Source organism: Melanerpes formicivorus, unplaced genomic scaffold (assembly GCF_026170545.1).
Source record: "Melanerpes formicivorus ecotype bairdi unplaced genomic scaffold, bMelFor1.0.p_v2 SCAF_11, whole genome shotgun sequence".
NCBI lineage: Eukaryota > Metazoa > Chordata > Aves > Piciformes > Picidae > Melanerpes > Melanerpes formicivorus.
The window spans coordinates 17,954,048-17,975,367 of record NW_027142363.1 but is presented as its reverse complement, the minus strand read 5'-3'; the positions used below and the strand labels follow the sequence as shown (position 1 = coordinate 17,975,367).

The following is a 21,320-nucleotide window of genomic DNA, read 5'->3' as shown; positions in this document are numbered from 1 at the left end:
TGGGCTGTACAGCCAATCTTGCTTTATGAGCATGCAGCAGGCAGGAAATGGGCCTGGAAATTTCCAGGCAGCAGTGTTTTGATGCACTGTTTGGAAAGCTGCACAGAAAGGAAATGAAGGAGAGCGCTGGTCCTGCTCTTGTTGTTCTTGCTGTTAACCCATCAGCCTCTCCCCACACCTCACCCATCAGCTCTCCCCACACCTCACCCTTCAGCCTCTCCCCACACCTAGCAGTGCCTGCCCAGGAGCCATTTGAGGGCTTCACATCTCAGCTAAATGGAAGAAACCCAAGGTCAGGGATGCTGTGGACGTGAGGGGAGGGCAGTGCTCCAGGCTGGGGTCAGAGTGGCTGGAGGGCAGCCAGGCAGAAAGGGACCTGTGGGAACTGGTGGACAGCAGCTGAACATGAGCCAGCAGTGTGCCCAGGGGACCAAGAAGGCCAAGGGCATCCTGGCCTGCATCAGGAAGAGTGTGGGCAGCAGGAGCAGGGAAGTCATTGTGCCCCTATACTCAGCACTGGTTAAGCCACACCTTGAGTCCTGTGTCCAGTTCTGGGCTCCTCAGTTTAGGAAAGATGTTGAGTTGCTGGAAGGTGTCCAGAGAAGGGCAACAAAGCTGGGGAGGGGTCTGGAGCACAGCCCTGTGAGGAGAGGCTGAGGGAGCTGGGGCTGCTTAGCCTGGAGAAGAGGAGGCTCAGGGGAGACCTTCTTGCTCTCTCCAACTCCCTGAAGGGAGGTTGTAGCCAGGTGGGGGTTGGTCTCTTCTCCCAGGCAGCCAGCACCAGAACAAGAGGACACAGTCTCAAGCTGTGCCAGGGGAGGTTCAGGCTGGAGATTAGGGGAAAGTTCTTGCCAGCAAGAGAGATTGGCCATTGGGATGTGCTGCCCAGGGAGGTGGTGGAGTCCCCATCCCTGGAGGTGTTTAGGAAGAGCCTGGCTGAGGCACTTGGTGCCATGGTTTAGTTGATCAGATGGTGCTGGGTGATAGGTTGGACTTCATGATCTCTGAGGTCTCTTCCAACCTGGCTAATTCTGTAAAATAAAATCATCAGATGGGAGGTAAGGAAAGCTGCTAAATGATTTCAGTGTCTGGCTCTCCTGCAGGCAGACACACTGTGTGCAGTGCACAGCTGCACTGACAGCCCCACAGGGGCTTCTTGGGCATGGGAGCAATCACGAGCTGGCATCGTGCACCAGAAGGTTTTATTGAGACCGGCACAGAGCTGCTGCATCACTCATTAAGGGATGCTCACAAGCTGCACACAGCCCTCCAAGCCAGCAGCAATAAACCCAGGAAGCCTTCTCCTTCCTCATGCATTTATTACTTTGACTGTTTCATAGAATCAGAGAATCACTAAGGCTGGAAAAGGCCTTCAAGATCATCAAGTCCAACCCTAACCCAATTGCCATGGCCACTAAGCCATGTCCTGGAGCACCACAGCTACAGCTTCCTGAACACCTCCAGGCATGGGGGCTCCACCACCTCCCTGGGCAGCCTGTTCCAACCTTTCACCACTCTCTCACTCAAGAAGTTTTTCCTTCTGTCCAACCTAACCTTCCTCTGGCACAGCTTCACCTCATTGCCTCTCTCTAGTTGGGAGAAGAGACCAATCCCAGCCTCACTCCAGCCTCCTTTCAGGGAGCTGTAGTGAGCAATAAGGTCTCCCTTCTCTTCTCCAGAATGACCAAGCCCAGCTCCCTCAGCCACTCCTCATATGCCATGTCCTCCAAACTCCCCTCCCTGGGTCTTTTTGGTCTCCTGCACACACCCCCTCCCCACCCCAGCCCTAGACTAGTAAGGTCTCTTCCTCTGATCCAGGATTCAGTTCTTGTCCCCACTCAGGAGTTTCCCACCTGAGGCAGTGAGTCTCTCCAAGCCAGTTTTGTAATGGCAGGCAGGGGACAAACTACCCAGACAGGAGGTTTGGACAGCACTCCCCCAGAGATATGTGCATCTATGCAGAGATGAAAATCACTGTTAACATTGGGCCTGGCATCTCTCTGTGCCTCTTTCCCTCCCTGGAGGGATAATCTCCTCCTGTCCCAGAGGGAGGCACAGTGGGCAGTGATCAGATTAAAGGCAGCAGGGGAGTTCAGACACAGAGTTGAAGTCCCTTTGACAATGCCACTCAAGGGTACCACAACCTGAGTGGTGCTCACTGCACAGCCACTGCAACTGCAAGCTCCAGGGTTGCCCCCAGCTGCACAAATCACCTTGGCAAGGGCTGGCTGAGCAAGCCAGGTCCCACCTCCTTCTGGAGCACTGCACCTGAGCCTCCAGAGCTGCATGCTGTTTAGAATCAGAGAATAGCTCAGGTTGGAAGGGACCTCAGAGACCATCTGCTCCAACCTCCCTGCCATGGGCAGGGACACCACCTAACTAGAGCAGCTGATGTTGCTGCTCACTCTGCTCTTCACTCACTGCTCCCAATTTTATGCCTGATAGATAAACAGCAGTGGACAACTATAACAAGCCAAGGCAAAGGGCATCCTGGCCTGCATCAAACCCAGTGTGGCAGCAGGAGCAGGGCAGTGCTGGTGCCTCTGTGCTCGGCACTGTTGAGGCCACAGCTTGAGCACTGGGTTCAGTTCTGGGTGCCACAGCACAGGAAAGACATTGAGGGGCTGGAGAGTGTCCAGAGAAGAGCAACCAGGCTGGGGAGGGGATTGGGGGTATCATATAAGGGGCAGCTGAGGGAGCTGGGGGTGTTCAGTGTGGAGAAGAGAAGGCTGAGGGCAGAGCTTATTGCTCTCTGCAGCTCCCTGAAAGCAGGCTGGAGTGAGGCTGGCGTTGGTCTCTTCTTCCAAGGACAGGATGAAAGACAATGAGATGAAGCTGTGCCAGGGGAGGCTTAGGTTGGACATGAGGAAAAACTTCTTGATTGAGAGAGTGGTGAGGGGTTGGAACAGGCTGCCCAGGGAGGTGGTGGAGTCCCCATGCCTTGGAGGTGTTCAAGAAGCTGTAGATGTGGGGCTTCAGGACATGGTTTAGTGGTCATGGCAGTTGGGTTAGGGTTGGGTTTGATGATCTTAAAGGTCTTTTCCAGCCTTAATGGTTCTCTGATTCTGTGAGCACAGTCCTTAAAGAACAGTTTGCTTTGTTTTTCCAAATCAGATGCTGCTTAATTTGTGACTCTCATGAATTTTCTGTTGCTGACAGCAATGAGTGACTGCTTTACTCTCACCCTCTGACCTGGCAGAAGCTGGGGACTGGCCTAGACCTGCTGCCTGTTTGTACTCCAGGTCTGCTCCCAGTAGGGAGTAGATGCTGAGGGCTCCTGGAGGCTCATATGCAATACATTGAGATCATTTACATCACATGCAAGCTTCACTCTTTAAAGCAGCACTGAATCACTGAAACAATTCATGATTTCTTTTATTCTTGAGGTATTTTTTCCACACAGGCTTCAAATACTCTAAGAGAAGGAGCCCTGGCATTGTCTTTCTGTCTTTTGCTGGAAGCAAAGCAGATTATTCCTATCATATTCTGCAGGGGTGCTGTCAAATGCTCTTCCAGGCTATGGGCCAAAACCTACTCCCAGCCCATGTGCTCAGCTCCCACTGGCATCAATGATACCTCCAGCAGGGCCTGACAGCAGCAAATGGGCAGAGATGTGCTGGCTGCTCAAACAGCACCAATCTATGTGCTGAATAATTCATCTTAAACTGTTGCACAGATGTCAAAATGTTATTGCTGATTTCTAGCCAGCTGAATGGGGGTTTCTGCTCCTGGTATAAGAGTGTCAATGCCTTTAATACCAGGAAAGATCTGGGAGGTGTCTCAGCAAGGCAGCAGGGCCCATACATGGCATGGCTCTGAACACAGAATTGCAAAGGCTGGAAGGGACCTCAAGGAGCAGCCAGTTCCACCCCCCATGCCATGGCCAGGGACACCTCACACTACAGCAGGTTGCTCACAGCCACATCCAGCCTGGCTGCAAACACCTCCAGGCAGGAGGCTTCCACCACCTCCCTGGGCAACCGGTTCCAATTAAACCATACAATTAAAATGCTCATTATAGGCCACATTTCACTCTCCTTACTAGGATTCTCCTGTGGATTCACCCCTCCAGTGCCTCCAAAAGAATTCAGGAAAGCATCTTCAAACATGCCACAGTTTGCACAGGCTTCAGTGTTTGGTCTCCAGCAACCACTTCAGCCCTTTGGGCTGACTGTGAAGTACCCTACAGAAGGCCTCCAAGTAAAACAACTTCAGAGCCACAGCCAAGTTTTGATAACAAAGTAGACCAAGCAAACAAGCAGAGCCCAGACTCTGTCCATGAGAACAAGCAGATCCCTCCTGCCAGCCCAGCCATGGCAAAAGCCCTGTGGCAGAAGTCATAGAAACATTCAGGTTGGAGCAGACCCTCAGGATCACCAAGCCCAACCATTCACCCTGCTTTGCAAGGATCACCCCTAAAACAGAGCCCCAAGCACCACATCCAAACTACCTTGAAACACAGCCATGCTTGGGGACTCTACCACCTCCCTGGACAGCTTCTGCCAGTGCCTGACTCTTGCTGGGAAAAATGTTTCCTACTGTCCAGTCTAACCCTACCCAGTCACAGCTTGAGGCTGTTCCCTCTTGTTCTATCACTAAATACCTGGGAGAAGAGACCAGCACCAACCTCTCCACAACCTCCTTTCAGGTAGCTGTAGACAGCCATGAGGTCTCTCTCCCCTCAGCCTCCTCTGTTTCACACTAACCATCCCCAGCTCCTTCAGTCTCTCTCCATCAGATTTATTCCCCAGGCCCTTCACAGCTTCCTTGCCCTCCTCTGCCCTGGCTCCAGCACCTCCACATCTCTCTTGTATGGAGGAGCTCAAAACTGGACACAGCACTCGAGGTGTGGCCTCCCCAGAGCTGAGTCCAAGGAGACAGTCAAAGGTCTCCTTCCTCTCCAAAAGCAAGGAAGAAAAAGGATATTTTCCTCTTTTCCCCTACTGCTAACCCTGCAGCAGCCAAGCTGTTCAGATGGGCCGAGCACCAAGACTGACCAGGAGCTGGCTCACCCTGCAAGCCAGCCTGCTGGACTCCAGCTGCTGGTGGCCATCAACCACCTCCAGGAGCGAGATGGGACCCCCGTGGGCACAGAGGCTTGGGTACCACCCTGGTGGGGTAGCAGAGATGCAAGGAAAATAGGAAGGACGCAAGGAAAATAGGAAGGATGCAAGGAAAATAGGAAGGATGCAAGGAAGTCACAGAATCACAGAATCAGCCAGGTTGGAAGAGACCTCCAAGATCATCAAGTCCAACCAATCACCCAACCCTAACTAATCAACCAGACCATGGCACTGAGAGCCTCATCCAGACCTTTCTTAAACACCTCCAGGGATGCTGACCCCACCACCTCCCTGGGCAGCCCATCCCAAAGGCCAGCCTCTCTGTCTGTGAAGAGCTGCTTGCTAAGCTCAAGCCTAAACTTCCCTCTTCAGTCACAGATTTTGACTTGAGCGCAGTGGCTGTGGATCTCTGACACGAACCAAACGAGTGAGTGCACCTGTGCCAGCCTGGCCACATCCCTGCCAGGGATTTCTCAGCTGAGAAGCGCAGTTTCCCACCCTGGGAGCTGGTCTGTGTGGAAACAGACCCAGGTTTAACGAGGTCTAATTTGTTTTAAACCCAGAGGTTTCCTCTGCGTAATTAACAGTGCCCGTGGCTCAGCAAGCCATTCCTTACCCTTGACTGCTTGCTATTAGGGAGGAATTTGCTGTGAAATACTGCTCAGAGGTGGGAAGCAAAGCCACATAATTCAAGTTTTAATTAAAAAAAAAAAAAATAGATCTATCACCCCAAGCCAGAGACATGGAAGGAAGAAGCAGCCAAGCAAGCCCCACCCCAGCCCCGTGCCTGCTTCTCTCCACTTGACTCAATTTATCCTCCTGATGCTGTTTGAATTCATGGAATGGGTTTCTCTTCCTGGCTGCCCTGTGCCCAGACCACAGCTAAGGGTTTGTCTCTGCAGTTCCAGGAAACAGCAAACCTGCCAGTGAGCAGGGCCACGAGGGTGAGCAGAGGGCTGGAGCTCCTCTGCTATGAGGACAGGCTAAGAGAGTTGGGGCTGTTTGGTCTGGAGAGGGGAAGGCTCCAAGGAGACCTAAATGTGGCCTTCCAGTGTCTGAAGGGGGCTACAAGAAAGCTGGGGAGGGACCCCTCACATTAGATCAGGTTACCCAGAGCCACATCCAGCCTGGCTGCAAAAACATTCAGGGATGAGGCTTCCACCACCTCCCTGGGCAACCTCTGCCAGTCTCTCACCACCCTCATGGGCAACAACTTCTTCCTAACATCCAATCTGAATGTCCCCACTTCTAGTTTTGCTCCATCCCCCCCAGTCCTATCACTCCCTGACACCCTCAAAAGTCCCTCCCCAGCTTCTCCTCTCCAGACTGAACAACCCCAACTCCCTCATCTGTCCTCATAGCAGAGCAGCTCCAGCCCTCTGCTCATCCTCATGGCGCTTCTCTGGACACACTCCAGCACCTCCAGATCCTTCCTGGAACAGAGACTCCAGAACTGGACACAGTGCTCGAGGTGTGGTCACAGAATCACAGAATTAAACAGGTTGGAAAAGACCTGAGAGATCAAGTCCAACCTATCACCCAACATTATCTAATCAGCTAACCCATGCACCAAGTGCCTCATCCAGTCTTATTTTAAACACCTCCAGTGATGGGGACTCCACCACCTCCCTGGGCAGCATATTCCAGTGGCCAGTATCTCTTGCTGGGAAGAACTTCTTCCTAACATCCAGCCTAAACTGCAAAATTGTTCTAGAATCATAGAATTGCTGGGGCTGGAAGGGACCCCAAGTACCATCCAGCTCCAACCCCCCTGCCATGGGCATGGACCCCTCACACTACAGTGTGTGGCAGGGCATCTTTCCTGGGGCTGAGCTCCTCTGGGTGGTCTCTCTTAGGTGTTCAACAAAGGACTACATGTGGCACCCAGAGCCATGGCCCTAGTTAGTCATAAGGTGTTAGGTAGTAGGTTGGACCCAATGAGGTCCCTTCCAACCTGGTTGATTCTATGATCTTGGCTGGTGAGGGTCTTGCCCCCAGCTCTGAGATGGGTGCAGTATTGGTGGTGGTGGGGCAGGAGCTGATGATATTATGCTAATTACACTGTTTTTACCTGGAGGCTCCTTGAGTCTCCTCTCCTTGAGTCTGGTCTCAGTAGAGTGGAGCAGAGGGGGAGAATCACTTCCCTGGCCCTGCTGGCCACACTTCTCCTGATGTGATTGAGAAGGCAAAGTCCCTCCCAAGCTGGGGCCATACTGGCTGTGATCTGGGGAAGCTGGGGTGCTGGGCTTCATCCAGTACCCCCCACCCCCAAGCACTGCTCATCAGCCTGCTAAGACATGTCAGCAAATCACATGGCACCTTGTAAAAGCAGAAGTGTTTTTATTTGCCAGTTCCCCATGTTTTGGGCAGAGTGCTGCTGTGTGCAAGCAAAGGGAATAAAAGCATCAACAGTCAGCACCATCTGGAGAACACTCTTCCTGCAGGCTGGGGAACAGCAGCGGCCTGGGTGCTACCTGCTACAAATAAATGGCACTGCAAATGGCCACAAAATTGGCTTGTTCCTTCCCCAAGCACAAATCCAGGCTGGGTGAGGAGTGGTCTGAGAGCAGCCTGGAGGAGAAGGCCTTGGGGGTGTCAGCTGGTGACAAACTCCCCAGGAGCCAGCAGTGGTCCCTGGCAGCCCAGCAGGCAGCTGTGTGCTGAGCTGCATCCAGAGCAGGGAGAGCAGCAGCACAGGGAGGGGATTCTGCCCCTCTGCTCTGCTCAGACCCCACCTGCAGCACTGCCTCTGCAGCACAAGAGGGACCTGGAGCTGCTGCAGAGGGTCCAGAGGAGGCCACAAAGGGCTGGAAAACCTCCCCTGTGGGGACAGAGAGAGTTGGGGTTGTTCAGAAGGCTGCAGGGAGACCTCAGAGCAGCCTTTCAGTACCTGAAGGAAGCTACAGGAGAGCTGGGAAGGGTCTTTTGCCAAGGGCTGGGAGTGATAGGATGAGAGGGAATGGACTGAAGCTTGAGGAGGGCAGATTGAGACTGGAGAGGAGGAAGAAATTCTTTCCAGCGAGGGTAGTGAGACTCTGGCACAGGCTGCCCAGGGAGGTGGTGGAAGCTTCATCCCTGGAGGTTTTTTCATCCAGGCTGGATGTGGCTGTGAGCAACCTGCTGTAGAGTGAGGTGTCCCTGCCCATGGCAGGGAGGTTGGAACTGGATGATCCTTGAGGTCCCTTCCAACCCTAACAATTCTATGACTTGGACCTGATGAAGCAGGTCTAGAGGAGGCCACAAAGATGAACAAGGGGTTGGAGAACCTCTGCTATGAACACAGGCTGAGGGAGCTGAGGGTTCAGCCTGCAGAGGAGAAGGCTCCAGGCAGACCTCGAAGCAGACTTCCAGTCCCCAAAGGGGCTCCAAGAAGGCTGCAGAGGGACTGTGCCCAAAGGCCTGCAGGGACAGCACCAGAGGTAGTGGTTTGAAAGGAGAGCAGAGCAGATGGAGATTGGCTGTGAGGAACAAGTTCTGCCCCAGGAGGCTGCTGCAACACTGCAACAGGTTGCCCAGGGAGGGAGCTGAGGCTCCATGGCTGGAGCTGTTGAAGGTGAGGCTGGAGAAGGCTGTGAGCAAGCTGCTCTAGTGGAGGATGTCCCTGCTGGGTGCAGGGGGGTTGGACTGGATGAGCTTTGGAGCTCCCTCCCAACCCAAACCATTCTCTGCTTCTATGATAATGCCTCTGGTTGGAATTAAAATAATAACCCAAGGCAGTCAGCCTAGTCCCAAACCCTCTCCCTGCTAACCAAATACAGAGCAAGCTGGCTGTGGGGTGTGAGGAGGCTCTGGGAAGGGCCCAGCATTTGCTGTGTTTGTTTAATCACTGCCATTAGAGCCAGGCAAATAATGAAATTGTTTGCTGTGGTGGCCAGGCAGGATGGGGGGGGGGGGGGAAAACAACATTAAAGAGAAGTGTTTGGGTTGAGCAATTGAAAGAACTGGTTTTGGGGTTAGGGTTTCTTTTTTCCCCTCTTTTTGGGAAAATGTAAAAAGAAAACAACAACAACAATAAAAAAAAATCCAACTGTTTTGTTTGTTCCACTTGGAGGGCAGCAAAGCCTTGGAAGAGGAATCCATTCAGTTTGAAATGAAGGCTACATTTTCACCCTGGAACAAAGTATTGGAGCAGCTGACATTGTTCCCTCCTCCCTCCTTTTCTTTTCTGGTCAGAGAAGCATTTCCAGCACCCAGAAATTGATCCTTTGGAGAGCTTCTGGCTCTCTGGGGAAGGGAGGAAAGGATTCTACCATCCCTTCTCCTAATCTCAGACACATCCTGAGCCTATGGACAGTTGCAGGGCTGAGCACCAAAGCTTTCTCCCTTGAGGAAGCCACCACCAGCTTTTGGTTTCTCTGCTGTGATGCTCTGCTCTGGGCAGCCCCCGAGTGGGGACCCTGAGGGGGATTCAGAAGGATGTGAGGTGTGAGCAGCCAGACAAGGAATAGAATAGAATAGAATTAATCAGGTTGGAAGAGACCTTTGAGATCATCAAGTCCAACCTATCATCCAACACCATCTCATCAACTAAACCATGGCACCAAGCACCCCATCCAGGCTCTTCCTAAACACCTCCAGTAATGGTGACTTCACCACCTCCCTGGGCAGTACATTCCAATAGCCAATCTCTCTGTGAAGAACTTCTTCCTAACAACCAGTCTGCCCCTCTGCTCTGCTCAGACCCCACCTGCAGCACTGCCTCCAGTTCTGGGGCCTCCAGCACAAGAGGGACCTGGAGCTGCTGGAGAGGGTCCAGAGGGAGCCACCAAGATGATCAGAGGGCTGCAGAACCTCCCTTGGCTGAGAGAGTTGGGGCTGTTGAGCCTGGAGAAGAGAAGGCTCCATGGAGACCTTAGAGCAGCCTTCCAGTACCTGAAGGGGCTGCAAGGAAGCTGGGAAGAGACTTTAGTCAAGGGCTGGGAGTGATAGGATGAGAAGGAATGGATTGAAGCTTGAGGAGGGCAGATTGAGGCTGGAGAGGAGGAAGAAATTTCAAGTGAGGCTGGTGAGACCTTAATGTGGCCTTCCAGTATCTGAAGGGGGCTACAAGAGAGCTGGGGAGGGACTTTTGAGGGTGTCAGGGCTTGATAGGACTGGGGGGGATGGAACAAAACTAGAAGTGGGGAGATTGAGCTTGGATGTGAGGAAGAAGTTGTTGGCCATGAGGGTGGTGAGAGCCTGGCAGAGGTTGCCCAGGGAGGTGGTGGAAGCCTCCTGCCTGGAGGTTTTTGCAGCCAGGCTGGCTGTGGCTGTGATCAACCTGCTGTAGTGTGAGGTGTCCCTGTGTGGTAGTTTTAGGCTATGGCCTTTAAAAATTTTCCACAGATCTTGAACAGAAAGTAGTAAAATGTAAGTAAGTCACTATTGGGTGTAAAGAAGAAAACAATGACAGCTGTACACAATCCCAGTGGAGAGATAAGGGACTTAAACTAGTTGTACCAAAACACTCCCTCTCTTCTTTGCTCTGGGAAAGATACCAACTGGCTTCTGCTTGCCCTTGGCTGCATTGTTTTGGCTAAGTCTAACAAAATCTCTCTCTGCTCCTTTCCCTTGTCCCTTTTGTGTACAAGGGTGTAAGGGGTGGACAGGGAGGGTCCTTTTGCTGTTTATGAGCTGTAAATACCTGTAGATACTGTAAATCCTGTCTATTTTGTACCTATCCATTGCATTCCATTGTAGATGGTAGTTCTGCATGTAAATACAGCTTTCATTTGCTTCCAGCTGAGCTGCTCTGGCGAATTTGACGTTGGGGGGGGGGGGGGATTTCAACCCACCACACCCTGGCCATGGCAGTGGGGTTGGAACTGGATGATCCTTGAGGTCCCTTCCAACCCTGAGAGTGCTATGATCCATGACCCTGTCTTGTGAAACAACAAGCACAAGGCCAGGCTGGGTGCCTCAAAGCAGAGAGTGGCTGTGATTGCTGAGGCACATTGCTGGCCTGGGTTCCCATCATCATTTGGGGGCAAGAGTGGAGATCATGGGCATAAATCAAGTTCAGTCCTTGCCTGGAGCTGTGCTGCTTGCTCTGAACCCAAAGCTGTTGCACACTGCTCTGCTGTTGAAGCCTGGGGCTGGCCACTGTTCCCACTGGAAGGAGAGAGGCTCCATTCCCACCACATTGATGTTTTCACAGGGCCTCAAGTGTGCCAGAAGTGTGTGAACAGGGAGGAGGGTACAGTCCCTTCCCCTGATAAAAATCATCAGCTCCAAACCCAGCCAGGACAGGAAATGATAACATGGTTCTGGTTCCCATTAGCTGTGTTTTCCTAATATAAATATTTGATCTCCTTTTATTTACAGAGTCCACTCACACCAGCTAGAGGAGATGCTCTGCAAAGGGAAACTTCAGCTGTCTGGACATGGAAGCCACTGGACTCCTGACTGTGTCAGGATGATGCTTTGCTTACACAAAGGAGGTTTTCCCAGGCCAGGTGTGCAGGGGAAGCAGGTGATGGGAAGGTGTCTGTCTGTCTGTTCTGTGCCTCTGTGTGCATGGGGAGGTGGAGGGAAGGTTGCTCTTTGTTTTGCCTTTGGTCAAATTCAAACAATGTGCAGTAACAAGAAGTAAATGTCATTTTCCTCCCATCCATCTTCATTTGGCATCCATTTTAAAGCTTACCTTTGACCTCTGAAAACGTTAATATACTTAAACAGATTGGGGGGGGGGAATCAACCAAAACCCACAAAGCTCCTGGAAAAAATTCATCACAGCCATAGCACAATGCTGGGCTGAAAAGAAATGGAACATCAGATGGCTTCCTCTTGAATTTTCAGAGACATTTGTCCAAAGCAGCAGCAGTAATTGCGCTACAATTAGCTATTATTTGCTCCTCCAATAAATATCCACCTGAAACGCTACAGCAAAACTCTATCAGCATAACGACCACAGCCTCCTACAAAATGAAATTAGCCCAGAGCCACAGAAAATGTCCTGAAAAAGGACCTTGAGAAGCCTCCTAACCTCACCATCTGCCCCAGGCAGGACTAGCTGTATCTCACAGAAGAGCTTAGGTTGGAAGGGAGCTCAGAGCTCAGCTCCTCCAAGCTCCCCACCATGCCCAGGGACACCTCTCAGCTCCACTCAGTTGCTCAAGGCCTCATCCAGCCTGGCCTTCAACAGCCCCAGCAAGGAGGCAGCCACAGCCTCCCTGGGCAGCCTGGGCCAGACTCTCACCAGCCTCACACTCAACAACTTCCTCAGCTCCACTCTAACCCTGCTCTGCCTCAGCTCCAAACCATTCCCCCTTGGCCTGGCTCCAGACCCCCTCAGCAAAAGTCTCTCTGCAGCCTTCCTGCAGGATGCCTTCAGCTCCTGGCAGGCAGCTCTGAGGTGCCCCTGGAGCCTTCTCTTCTGCAGGCTGCACACCCCCAGCTCCCTCAGCCTGTGCTCACAGCAGAGTTGCTCCAGCCCTTGGAGCATCTTTGTGGCCTCACTCCAGCAGCTCTGTGTCCTTCTCCTGCTAGGGACACCAGGGCTGGAGGCAGGATTGTAGCTGAGGTCTGAGCAGAGCAGAGTCACAGGGCAGAATCCTCTCTCCTGCCCTGCTGCCTCCACTCCTCTGGCTGCTGCCCAGGATATGATTTGCCTTCTGGGCTGGAGAAGGCAAATCATCTGAACCATTCTTGACAGGAAACCTTGTTTAGACTTCCTTAAAGTTAGCAGCCTTAAATAGAACTGAGGAGGGGTGGGAGGGGGGAACAATAATGCAGACATGCAAAGCTGTAATAGAAACATGAAAATAATTCATTGGTGTGCACCACATACACACAAAGATCAAAACACAAGGAGACAACCTTGACCTAAATGATACCTCTCCCACCTCTGACCACTTCTTACTCCTTAACCTACAGGGTTCAAAACAGGAAACTCTGATAGAAACATGTCCTTCCTCTTTAAAGGCTAAGATGCTGCCATCCTGAGAGCTTCAGCTTCTTGGAAAAGCAGCAGTGCCTCTTCTCAACAAAGCTGGTCTCTAAAGTGGCCCCAAAATGCATTGAGACTTCATGCTTCAAAGTGAAAAGCTCTTGAGTTTCACCAAAAAGCAAATAGGAAGCTGGAGGCTTGAGCCAGCCCTCCAGTAATCAAAGCAAATCTGAGATGCCTGGAGCCTCTCCATGACCAAGGGCGTGCACCTTGTCTGTTGGCTTAACCATTTCAGTGCACTACAGGAGCTCAGAAATCAACATTCAGGTTGGAGCAGACCCTCAGGATCACCAAGTCCAATCCTTAAACCAACTCTGCAAGGGTCACCCCTAAACCAGAGCCCTGAGCACCACATCCTGACCACCTGGAAACACATCTAGGTCTGGGGACTCCACCACCTCCCTGGGCAGCACATTCCAATCCCTGACCACTCTTGCTGGGAAAAATGTTTCCTACTGTCCAGTCTAACCCTGCCCAGTCACAGACTGAGGCCATTCCCTCTTGCTCTATCACTAATGACCTGTGAGAAGAGACCAGCACCAACCTCTCCACAACCTCCTGTCAGGTAGCTGTAGACAGCAATGAGGTCTCCCCTCATTCTCCTCATTTCCAAACCAACCATCCCCAGCTCCTTCAGTTGCTCTTCATCAGATTTATTCTCCCCTCCAGCCTCTGCACAGCTCTGTGAGTGCAGGGATCCACAGCTCGCAGCCATAAGGTGCTTCCACTTTCTGTGCTGTACCATCTGATGGCACCCAGGCCTCCCTCCATCCATTTAACAACCCTCTTTAGGAGACAGAAAGCTGTGGTGGCAGCCAAAATATATGCTAAAAGACAACCTACAGCCTCCAGCTTTGGGTTATGGGATATAGGATGGACCTGAGGGAGGGAGAGGGTCCAGAGGAGGGCCGTGGAGAGGATTGTGGGGCTGGAGCAGCTCTGCTACAAGGACAGGCTTGAGGGAGCTGGGGGTGTTCAGCCTGGAGAAGAGAAGGCTCCAGGCAGACCTCATAGCAGCCCTGCCAGGACCTGAAGGGGCTCCAAGAAGGCTGCAGAGGGACTGTTCCCAAAGGCCTGCAGGGACAGCACCCGGGGCAAGGGTTTGAAAGAAGAGCAGAGCAGATGGAGATTGGCTGTGAGGAACAAGTTCTGCACCAGGAGGCTGCTGCAACACTGCATGAGGAAGGTAGTTAAGGCTCCGTCCTTGGAGATATTCAATGCTCTGAGCTACTTGCTCAGAGTGGAAGGATGTCCCTGCTGAGAGCAGGGAGGGTGGACTGGATGCCCTTTCGAGGTCCCTTCCAGCCCATTCTGTGATTCATGAAGTAAAGTAACGCCCCTCTGGCCCACTTAGTTTATCCACCAAGCAGAGCTGATTAACTGAGGAGCTACAAAAAGCTGCTGCTGCTGCTGCTGCCTGAGCCAGTCACCAAGTAACTAACTTGGCCACTCAAGCAGGGAGAAGTTTTCTCCTCTGAAAAGGTGACAAGTAGCTATGTAATGACTTCTATTATTTTCCCAATAAACTCAGCAAAAAAAAACCCCGAGGACACTGAAGCTAGGGGGGAAAGGAGGAAAAAAAAGGCACACCACAGACAGAGAAATTAGCTGCTACTGTCATTAAGGATTCAGAGGCTGAAAAAGAACAGTTGGTGCAATGCAGCTGGAGAGGCTTTTAAAAGTGATTATTCTCTGGCCATTAACGAACTATTTTTCGCTGGAATGCAAGAGCTGCACTCCTCCAAATAACCTGGCACACCATCTGCCAGGGCAGGCAAGAGCCCTCCTCCTCTTGGCTCTCCTGGTGGCCGCTGCACTTCTCCCACCTCTTTGTTCCCGTGAAAAGGAGAGAAATAATTAAAAGGCTGTGAATCACAGAGAGGTGTTTGGAGGAGCAATTAAGTCTTCCAAACCAGCCTGGCCAAGGGTATTTGAAGCCACAGCAAAGGATGTTCAGGGGGGTGCTTGCCCTCGGTGGCCCCACCAAAGCTCAGTGAGGTGGTGTAGGAGACTCAGAATCATGGAATCACAGAATATTCTGGGATGGAAGTGACCTCCAAAAGTCACCCAGTCCAACCCCCTCTGCAGTCAGCAGGGACGTCCTCAACTAGATGAGGTTGCCCAGAGCCTCACCTTGAATATCGCCAGGGAAGGGGCCAGGACTTCACACAGCAGCTACCAGCAGCTTCCTGAATTCTAGAGGCCACTGGAAAGCTTAGGCCTACAGCTCTGAACAACAAATAAGGAAAACTTCTGTATTCCTGAGGACAATCTGTGGAACCCAAACAAGGGTGAAAAGTGTTGGGACTGTAGATGCCACCTCTAGAGGCGTGACCCAGCGCAGCCTGATCCTAAACCAAAGCCATTTATGGCTAGCACCACATCACCAACTGACTCAGAATAAACTCACCTTCCATCCATCCCAGTTTATGAAATCATAGAGTCAACCAGGTTGGAAGAGACCTCAGAGATCATCAAGTCCAACTTATTACCTAATACCTAACACCTCCTGACAACTAAACCATGGCTTCAAGTGCCACATCCAATCCTTTTCCGAACACCTCCAGGGACGGTGACTCCACCACCTCCCTGGGCAGCACATCCCAATGGCCAATCTCTCTTTCTGGGAAGAATTTCTTCCTCACATCTAGCCTAAACCTCCCCTGGCACAGCTTGAGACTGTGTCCTCTCCTTCTGTCACTTCTTGCCTGGGAGAAGAGACCAACCCCACCTGGCTACAACCTCCTTTCAGATAGTTGTAGAGAGCAATGAGGTCTCTCCTCCTCTCTCTTAAGAATATTTACCAGCTCCCTTTTTGCTTCCCTTTCCCCAATAAGGTCTCTCCTCCTCTCTCTTCTTAAGGAGAACATTTACCAGCTCCCATTTTGCTTCCCTTTCCCCAGCTGCCTGCTTCAAAGCCACCATTTCAGCTGCCAGCGCACGCAGCCCCTTGGGCACCTCGCACCACCGCAGCTCCCTGCACCCTCACCCTTCCTCCTGCCTGCTGCCCACTGCTCTTCCCCCAAACCCTTGCTCACACTGCCAGGGATTTATGGGTGGGTTTTTTTGTTTGTTTAAAATATATATCTGGGTGGTTTGTTTTTAATCAGTAGCTGTGGGGCACCCATCTGATGCCCTCAGCTCCCACAGCCACCCTGTGATTTACAGCGAAGTAATTGGGGTCAACCTCTCTGCCACATCAAACTCTTCACATTTGGCCCCATCTTTGGGGACCTTAGAAACATCTGAGATAAATAAAGCCATGCAGTCATTGACAAAGGCTCTGGCCTTAATTAGGATCATTCTGGATTTATTTTTTTATGTGATTATTATATTTTGGGGGGGGGGGGGGGGGGCAGGCAGAAATCTTGTCCTTGCCAGCTTGATGTGGCTTGCAAGGTTATCTGCCTTTATTTTTCATTATTATTTTTTTATTATCCCCCCCCCTCCCCTTTTAGTTCCTACAGCAAAATATTTCTATTGTTTTCACAGAGCTTTCCCCCCCTTTTGTCTTTTTTTCCTCTCTTTTCCTTTTTCTCCTTTTTCCTTCGCCCCCCCCCCATTTTCCTTTCCTTCTTTTTCCCCCCTCTTTTCTGTTTTCTCCTTTCTCCTTTTCCCCCCTTTACTTTTTCCTTTCCTTCTTTTTTCCCTTTTCTCTTTTTTTCTTTTTCCCCCCTTTTCTCTTTTTTTTTCTCTTTTATTCTTTTATCCTTATCTTTTATCTTTATTATTTTTTCCTTTTCCCTTTTTTCCCCCCTTTTTTCTTTCCTTCTTTTTCCCTTTTTCTCGTTTTTTTTTCTTATTTTTCCCTTTTTCACATTTTTTCCCTTATATTTTTCCTTTTTTCTTTTTTTCCTTCCCCTCTTTTTTCATTTTTTCCTTCTTTTTTCCTTTTTCCCCTTTTCCCTTTTTTCTTTTCTCCTTTTTTTCTTTATTCCTTCCCCCCTTTTTTAATTTTTAATTTTTTTCCTTCTTTTTTCTTTTTTTTTCTTTTCCTCGCCTTTCTTTTTTCTTTTCTCCTTTATTTTATTTTTCTTTTCTCCTTTTTTCTTTTTTCTTTTCTCCTTTTTTCTTTTTTCTTTTCTCCTTTTTTCTTTTTTTCTTTTCTCCTTTTTTCTTTTTTCTTTTCTCCTTTTATTCTTTTTTTTTTCCTTTTTTTCCTTTTTCTTCTGTCCTTTTTTCTTTTTTTCTTCTCTCCTTTTTTTCTTTTTTTCTTCTCTCCTTTTTTTCTTTTCTCCTTTTTTTCCTTCTTTTATTCCCTTTTTCCCTTTTCCTTTTTTTTCCCCCTATTTTCTGTTTTCCCCCTTTTTTAATTTTTATTTTCCCCCCCTTAATTTTTTTTTTCTCCCCCCCCCTTTCAATTTTTTTTTCTTATTTTTTTTTCCTTTGGCTTTTTCCCCCCTTCTTTTATTTCCAAGGCTTCAGGCAGCCGGATGACAACCACTCCTTATCTCTTTGGCTGCCTTCCACAACTAAAAATAAGAGCGCCGTTGTCATGCCAAGGGAGCTGCACCCTTCCCACCTCCCTTCCCTCCCGATGTGCACACAGCTGGCTGCGCAGGAACGCCCCAGGTGCCATTTTCTGGCCATTATTTTTCCCCCCTGTGATGTTGCTGCGATTTCCCCCCCCCCCCCCCCCAGCTATGTTTCTAAATCACACCAGGGCCCCCCTCCCTCTCCTGTGCCACGGATCCTACCAACCTCAAGTGGCAGAAGGTCTGGGTGACACCCAGCCCATCTCTGACTGCCCTGACCTAGGCTTAGGGGGCAGGAAGGCCAGCAGGCAGCCAAGCACAGCCCGAGCAGAGGACGACTGGATCAGAAGAGGGCCAGGATTAGGCATTGATGAATCGCAGCAAGGCTGCAGCCTCTGTCTCGTCGGCTCCGGCAGCAGCATCTGAATGTCAAGCTCCATCCCCTGGCAGCTGCCAGGTACCACCTCTCTCTCTCTGAGGCTTCAAACCGCCATGCCCAAGGCGGCTGGGGAAGGGGAAGGCTTGGAGTTAGAGTCGGAACTGACAGCCCAGGGCAGGCAATCCCGCGGTGGGGCGCGGGCAAAGGGGAGGGGAGGCAGGGAGGCAGTAAATTGTTTGCCCAAAGCTACACACTGGCAGTGTGTGGCAGAGGCAGAAACGGGAGCCAGATTGTCTAAAGGGGAGGGGGGGAAGGGGGGAAGTTCCACGCACAGATCAGGAGAGGGGCCAGCGCCACGCACACGAGGGGAGCCAGCCCCACGCACACACCACGAGAGGGGAGCCAGCCGCCTTTGTTCCACGCACGCACATTCTCTTCCCTGTAATTCACGCTGCTGCAGGATGTGCCCAGCCAATGCCAAGCTTCCTGAAGTTGCAGGGCGTTCAGCGCGCCCTGCCCTGGCACACGGCGTGCCCGCTGCGTGACTGGCTCCGTCCTCCAGCCCCCGGCCTGCAACGCAGCCCCAGGCGAGCAGCAAAACCTCATCCATCAATGGCACTTTTGGGTAGGGAGCGATCGGGACCCGGCAAAACCCATCACTCGGAGCGGGGGGGATTCCAGAGAGCTGCGACTGCTGGAACACCTCCAGAATTTAACGCGCACACGGAAAATCAGCATCAGCCTGCGGGTAGCCCCTCTTCTAATTGGGCTTCAGGTCATCTCCCGAGGTGAGAGAGAGATCTCAGCATCTCCAGGAGAGTCCCATTGGAGCTTATCGCAGAAAGCGATAAAAAAAACAACCCTTGAGGTTTTTGCATCCAGGCTGGATGTGGCTATGAGCAACCGTAGTGTGAGGTGTCCCTGGCCATAGCAAGGGGGGTTGGAACTGGATGCTCCTTCAGGTCCCTTCCAACCCTGACAGTTCTGTGATTCTGTAAAGGCTACAAAATCCACCAGGGGACACCGAGGACAAAACAGCGAGGAGGGTGCACGAATGGAAGAGGCTGCTCCAAGCAGAGAGCTGTGCAGGGAAATAAATGTGCAGAGGATAGCAGCAGGACAGTTCCTGTCGCTAACACCTGATTCACCAGCGCCACTTACAAGCCGATGAAGAGAAAACAAAACAAGAAGGGCAAGGCAAAGCTCTTCCCGATATACATATTGGAAACCAAACCAAAATGATGGGAGTGTGCTCGGTTTTCCATCCTCTATTTAGTGCTACGCCTGAAACACTCCAATCAGCAGCATGTTTGGGAGGGAATCTTGACTTTAAACCTTAAGCCGATTTTGCCAGGGATAACTGGCATGAAAGGTTACTTAAGGGGGGGGGGGGGGGGGGGGGGAATGGAGCGGGGGAATAAAGAGCATTTCCTCATCAAGTCTCAACGGAAAATACCTGAAGAATTAATGGGCAGCCAGGTCCTCTTTCCTCTTTAAAAATACATCTCCCCTCCCTCCCCCCCCCGCCCCCGCCCGCCCCAGGCTATCTGTAAATAGACGATTTGTCCCCAAATCCTGCGTTTTAAGCATTGTTTTCAAACCAGACTTCTGCTGGAGAAGCCACACGCGAGAAAACTAAAACGTCAACAACAGCGACTCGACCAAAACCAAACCCACCTCCTAAAAACAAGAAGGAAGGGGGGTGGGGGGGAAACGAGAGAAAGCAAACAACCGCCCTGCAACTCCCGCACGGGGGGATGGAGGGGGACACCCTGCAGCATCTCTCCCCCCCTAGGAGGGGATGTGGGAACTTGCGGAGCTGGCACCTGGCACCTTCACCCAGGCGCCCACCGCCTCGCAGCCCGAAGCGCCGCGGCCACGCCGGCGCAGATTGCCCCACGCCCCGCGACAACCTTAAGCCATTAAGGATGGGGGAAGGGGGGACGACACACGACACACGCAGGTGACAGTTCAGCCTCCTGGCAGCCTTCGCCGAGCATCCAGGAGGAATTTCTGCCCCGATCTCCTCCTCCTCGCTTGTGACCGGCAACGAGAGGGACCCCTACAGCATCCCGTTATCGCCCATCTTGAAACCCACCCTTATATTTTTAAACCCGTGCGGACCGGAGGGCGCTTCGAAGCCGCCGTGTTTTGTCCCCCGTGGGGGCAGCAGCCCCGAGCCGTGGGGAAGCGGGGGGGAGGATGCCTCCCTGGTGCACCCACGAGCGTGGTTTTGGAGAAGTTGCGCAGGCAGCAGCCGAAGGAGGAGGAGGAAGAAGAAGGAGGGTGGAGGAGGGTGGAGAGGGTGGCTCTGGCCACCGTGTGGTTACGGTCTCGCCCCGTCCCTCTCCCCGCCTCGGCCCTCCGCGCCCCTCATTCCCCCGCCCCACCGGCGGGACGACCCCGCACAAAGCCGCCGCTAAGCGCCGGGGTCTGGCTGCGCCCGCTCGGCGCCACCATTAACAATAGTCACGGGCCGCGGCGGGGGACGGCGGAACCACCACCGCCTCCCTTCCCCACCGGGGCACCGCAGAGCCCGGCCAGCGGCTAGGGGAAAGGAGCGATGCAGCGGAGAGAGCCCCGCACAACGCCGCCGCCACCGCCCCGGCCAACCTGTCACCGCTCCCCGACCCTTCCCCCGGGCTTGTCGCCGCGCAGCCGCCCAGCGGCTCCTACCTCCGGCGAAGGGTGCGGCAGCCGCTAGCTGGGATCCATGGGGGCCGCAGCCGCCGCCCGCCTCTGTCAACCCCGCCGCCGCCGCCGGGGACGCGCCGCCCTGCCCGGTACCCGCGTCCCGCTCCCCCCCGGCGCCAGGCGGGGCGAGAGCCGGGGCTGTCCCACCCTGAACCGCGCCCACCGCCACTCGGCCCCGCCCCCCGCCACCGCTTCTGCTCCCCCCAACCCCCCCTTACACACGCCAGTATCGGAGCCGGGGGGGCGGCGGGCCGCGAAGAGGGGAATGCTTGGGTTCGGGAGCACTGAGGGTCCCGCACAGCCCCCGCGGGAACAACCGCGGAGCCCCGGAGGATGCTGCGGCAGGCAGCGGCATCCTTGGCTCGTAAATCTCATGGATTGTTTGCAGCCCGCTTGTTGGAAGTTTTGACCTTGTCTCCTCTGCTGCTCCCCTTTCCCTTTCCCCTTTCCCCTTTCCCTTTCCCTTTCCCTTTCCCTTTCCCTTTCCCTTTCCCTTTCCCCTTTCCCCTTTCCCCTTTCCCTTTTCCCCTTTCCCTTTCCCCTTTCCGCTTTCTCTTTCCCTTTACCCTTTTCCCTTTTCCCTTTTCCTTTCCCCTTCCCCCTTCCCTTTTTTTTTAACACCTTTTCCTCTGTCTTTCCCACCCCTAATCTCCCTTGTCCCCATTTCCCCACAAAGACTCTGAACATCCCAAGCCCCTTCACCACCACCTCTGGGCTTTATTTTTTTTTTTTCTTTAAATGGTTTTGTGGAGGGGGCAAAAGAGGTAGGTTTTGTTTGTTTT

At 52.4% G+C, this 21,320-nt stretch overlaps 2 protein-coding genes across 2 annotated transcripts in view; one reads left to right on the top strand and one right to left on the bottom strand.

Annotated features, from left to right (window-relative positions):
* Positions 1–11,559, top strand: part of LOC137444239 (sex comb on midleg-like protein 2) — a 132,369-nt gene extending 120,810 nt beyond the window's left edge. The window contains exon 15 of the mRNA XM_068144722.1: positions 11,367–11,559. The gene's annotated coding sequence lies outside the window, so the exon portion shown is untranslated. The remainder of the gene's footprint in view (positions 1–11,366) is intronic.
* The window catches only part of RAI2 (retinoic acid induced 2), a 55,422-nt gene extending 34,777 nt beyond the window's left edge, over positions 1–20,645 (bottom strand). The window contains exon 1 of the mRNA XM_068144730.1: positions 20,521–20,645. The gene's annotated coding sequence lies outside the window, so the exon portion shown is untranslated. The remainder of the gene's footprint in view (positions 1–20,520) is intronic.
* Positions 20,646–21,320: the final 675 nt, after the last annotated feature.